This window comes from Echinops telfairi, unplaced genomic scaffold, assembly GCF_000313985.2.
Source record: "Echinops telfairi isolate 266 unplaced genomic scaffold, ASM31398v2 ScPeMD7_6080;HRSCAF=6971, whole genome shotgun sequence".
NCBI lineage: Eukaryota > Metazoa > Chordata > Mammalia > Afrosoricida > Tenrecidae > Echinops > Echinops telfairi.
Window position 1 is genome coordinate 1,770,428 of NW_022109980.1, and position 4,886 is coordinate 1,775,313.

Here is a 4,886-nt window from a genome sequence, read left to right on the forward strand (position 1 = left end):
TTCGTGGCATTATGGATATTTTCATCCAACAAATCATCAAAAATTCTATTTTTATTTTTAAATTTCATTTCTCTGTTTTGTAATTGGTTGTTCCTCTTGATTTTGCTTCATCTAATTCTTGTCCTTTCTTTCATTTTTAAATAATTTTTCTGATTATTCCCCTAGAAAATTCATTTTTGGAAACATTCAGTAATTTCACTAGTTCTGCATTCCACTGATTCAATTCTAAACCTTTTCCCTCCTAATGTGTTTTCTATTTCTGAAATTTTAGTATTAGTATTCTGGATTTCTTCTTGCTGTTTCTGTATGGTTTCTAATTTTTGTTTATTTTTCTATTTGTTCTTGTTTCCTTGAATTCTTTTGCAGTTTTGGAATGCTTTCTTGATTTTGTTTGTGTTTACCAGGTTGTTGGAATACTATTTCTTCAGGCAGTTCCAACACCATTTTTTTAATGGGAGATTTTCTCGCCCTACAATTTGATTCCTTGTCTTGAGTTACTCATATTGCCTCTGTGTGTGTGTGTGTGTGATTTGAAGTTATCAGTTGTCTCTGAGATGTTGTTAGTAGCCACTGAGTTAGTGTCTACTCTTAGCTAAGTTATGCAAAATAGAACAAAACACTGTAAGATCCTGAGTCATCCTCAAGAATTGTTCCTATGCCCAAGGCAATTGTTGCAGCCACTGTGCCAATCCATCTGGTGGGAGCCTTCCTCTTTTTCTATGCCCCTCTATTTTACCAAACATGGTATCCCCTCAAAGAACTGGTCTCTCCTGACAATATGTGCAAAGTATGTAAAATGAAGCATTGCTGCCCTCCTCTTAAAGAGCACTCTGGCCTTGTTTCTTCCAGACAGATTTGTTTGTCCTTTTAGAAGTCCATGGTACTTTTTATAATCTTCTGAAGCACCACAATTCAAATGCAGTGATTCTGCACCAATCTTCCTTATTAAATGGCTAACTTTTACATGCATGAGGTCATTGAAAATACTATGCCTTGGGTCAAGTACACCTTAGTCCTTAAAGTAACATGTTTGTTTTTCAATACTCTAACGAGGTCTTATATAGCATATTTACCTAATGAATCACTTATTTTGAATCCTTGACTGATGCTTCCATTTATTATGATGTAACTATGCCAGGGGCATTGTAGTGTTGTTATATATATTTGTGATTGTATTTTGATTTATTTAATTTTGATTTTTGTTATGTTTCAGAATAACTGGGTGATTGTTCAGGTGTGCATTGGGGCTGGATTTCATAACTGTCACATATCTATGATTGATGATTATTTAAATCAGCTGAGATCATATTGGACAAGTGTTTGCCACCATTTTTTGTTAATTCAGTTCTATTGGTGCAGGTTGTGGCACTCACCCATAGGTTGGGCAGCAAGTTTTATGTGTTTGGCCAGATAGAGTTACTGGTTCCTGACATACAGCTTTTTTGTTAGAAGAGGGTAAAAAATTAAAATTAGAGAGGATAGTAAAGAAATAAAAAGAAAGAAAAAAGTACAGCTACTGGATCTCATATGATGGGAGAAAAGCAAGAGAGAAAGAAAAAGGTGAGATAAAAAGGGCAAGGAATAAAAACAGAAAAGAAAAAGAAAAAACAATTTGTTTTATTTTTAATGGCATGATACATCAGTGCAAGGTGTTGAGCTCATGGTACTTGATCCCCTGGCATAAGCTTCATGCTGCCAGGTATGTGGAGCAATAGATGTGCAGTTCACTGAAGAAATGGATATATGGACTAGGTACCTTAAAAGCCTACTAGGTGGGTGGTAGTGAGTGTTCTATACCTCTGGTCACTTGGCAGCTATGCAGTCTAAGGGTGAAAAGCAAAGCTCTTGTCAGCAGTCAATTGTAGTGAGTCCTAGTTTAGTCCTGGTTGAGTGGAGCTGGTTCTCTCATTCCTGCTTTTCTCTGGAACACTGCTTTGTATCATTCAAAATGGCCCTGCTATGTTGAACCAGTTAATAATACGCGACTTAACATACCTCCTTGTTTACTTAAAATATATTTTTATTAGGACATAATCCAGGCATTATACCATTCAATAGTTCAATCATATCAAGCAGTGTTATTAAATTGCTACTACAATCAGTTTTGAAACATTTTTATTACTTCTTGTATTCCTTGACATATCATCTCCCCATTAACCCCCAATCTCCCCTGCCATACACACTGGAAACCCTTAATCTACTTATTGTCTCTATAGATTTACCCATCCCTATAGACTCACCCATCCATTCACCCATACTGAAAAATAGAACAATATGTTAGAGTCAAGAATGCTACCAATAATAACAAAATGCATAAACTCCACTTTTTTAAACAAAAGAGAAAATATTAAAAACCAGTTTAAGCTCAAATTGTATCAAAAGGGAGATCAGTTGTCAAGGTTTTAACCATTCAAGCCAGATTTTTCATTTTAATCTGCTATAGTTATCGCTACAGCACTCTCTGTCTGATAACTAGGTTATTCCTATCCTTCAATTATTTATTGGAAATCTCTGGAAGCTTATTCCATGTGTAGATACTAAAAATCACTGTCATCCATAGTCGTCTGCAAACCAGGTGTTCACAATTTAAGATCTGATATCATTCCCTCTTTCTGGTTTAGATGATAACATTTACAATCCTTTCATCACGGGTGTTGAGTGCTTCTTCCATGTTGGCTTAGTTATGTCTCACTTAGATGATTGTTTGTTTGAAAATAAGCCATTAAGGCCCCAGATGATTTTTTTTCCTGACAGTCTGGCACCATGTAATTTCTTTGCCACACTTTGCTGTAGCACTCATATCTTCCCTGTTTCCTTCATGAGGGCAAGTATCAAACAGAGTCATGTTATAAGAACTGCTTGTTCTTAAATTGAAGCTAGGATTAAGTGCGAGCCTCAGATCCATTCCTATATCTTTGTTTTCTCTATGCCTCAGGTTCACCTCAGGGACATCTTTGTTATTTCATGGAACATAAGTTTCTTCTTTTTATAATAAATGGTAATGTAAATAAAGCACAATTTTGAAAAAGATATCAAACAACTATGGGCTAACTACAAATCTCAATACATGGATTCTTGCCTTGTACAGATGAAATCCATACATGACTGGACACTATTTATACAAGCAATGGGAGTTGGTTGTCAAGCAAAACTTACAACAATAATCACTGACAGTGTCAGACCTAGGTCTGCCAGAATAATATAATAATAATAATAATATATCGTTTTAATAAAGCACGTAGTTTCTTCTCCTGCAATCCCTGTGATTGGAAGTTTGAAACCGCCAGCAGATCCATGGGAGAAAGAATGGGATTTCTACTCCTATAAACAGTTACAGTTTTAGAAGCCCACACGAGGTCTTCATGAGTCAGCATTGGCTTGCTGGAAGTGAGAGGGCATTGAAATAATAAGTGTTAGTCCACCAACCCACAGTTCAATACTCTTGGTCTTCTGCTTCTTAATACACTGTGTAGTTTCAGTCTTAAGTCCTCAGAGTGTTTGAGGTACAGCCCAGTTCACCTGTGGGGTTTCAACAACACATGTCCCTGGTATCACATTTGCAGTATATTGTGTGCCTCAAAGATCCTGTCTTCAGCGTCGCAGTATGGCATATGGCCTGGGTCCCCAGGAGCTGTTGAGAGACTTGGACCACTGTTTCCCACTAGGAGCATAGTCCCAGGCATACTCTCCCCTTGATGTCCATATTAGTATTGTTAGTCATTTTTCCCCCTTGGGAAGTTGATCGTCCCCTTTTTCTACCAACAGAAATGCACTTGTCTTCAAGACATGGATACTTCCTGTCTACACTTGTGTTAGTCAGGGTAGACCAGAGAAAGAAATCCAGGGAGACTCATATGAGTATAAAAATGAACTTTATATACAAGAACAATTGAATATTAAGAAAACATCTCAGCCCAGTCCAGATCAAGACCATAAGTCTGATATTAGCCCATATGTCTGATACTAATCTATAAAGTCCTCTTCAGACTCATGAAACACATGCAAGTGATGCCGAATGCAGGAAATCCCAAGCCAGTGAGTGCAAAGTCTTGTTAATCCAGTGGTGTTGTAAGCACCTCGGCACTGGCAGGGGTCTCCAAGTGGCTCCTCCAGATCCTAGGGCACAGGGTCTATCAGTGTAGTGCCATGTGTTTTGTCAGTAGAGAGTCTCTCAGAGAGTGACCTGAGAGACCCTGTGTCTTCCTCCTCCAGGGAAGAAAATACAGAAATTCCCAGATTCCTCAGGAGAAAGCCATGCCCACACAGAGGCCTCATTAGACTCCACCCCTTCACTCTTAATCCTCTCAAGTCCCAAATAGACACCAGATTATATAACTACCACAACCCTCTTGATTTGATTTTCTCATCAGTATTGTTTATCACTCTGGTAGGAATGAATGTTGATTTTGGGGAAAATCATCACATTTTTGCATGGAGCCACTAAATGATCATCTCTTTCCCTCTAGTCCTGAAAATCTGATTCTGGTTGAAAGGATCTGTCAAAATGGTTTTCAATCCTTGTTTACTCTCTTTGGTCAGTGTCTTCTAATTGATATTTAATCCTCTTTATCTTTTTCTTAGAAGCCAGGTTTCCAGGATTGTCACCTGTACCTGTTTTAACTTGTTTTCTTGGGTGTTTGTTGTGAAGCACAGTTTTTCGACTTATTTACCTTACTACTCCATTTCACAAAACAAAATTTCAGCCCCAGCTTATCAAGTAAACACATTGTACTATAGCCCATAATCCAGCATCAAGTGTAGGTATCTTCTTTTGCAGGCCCTATGGATCATTCCAGTGTGCCCCCCTCCCCAGGGGGAAGTATCACCCATTTTAGGGATAACTGTTGTAGAGTGTGTAGGCCATATATTTGCCTAATGTGACATTT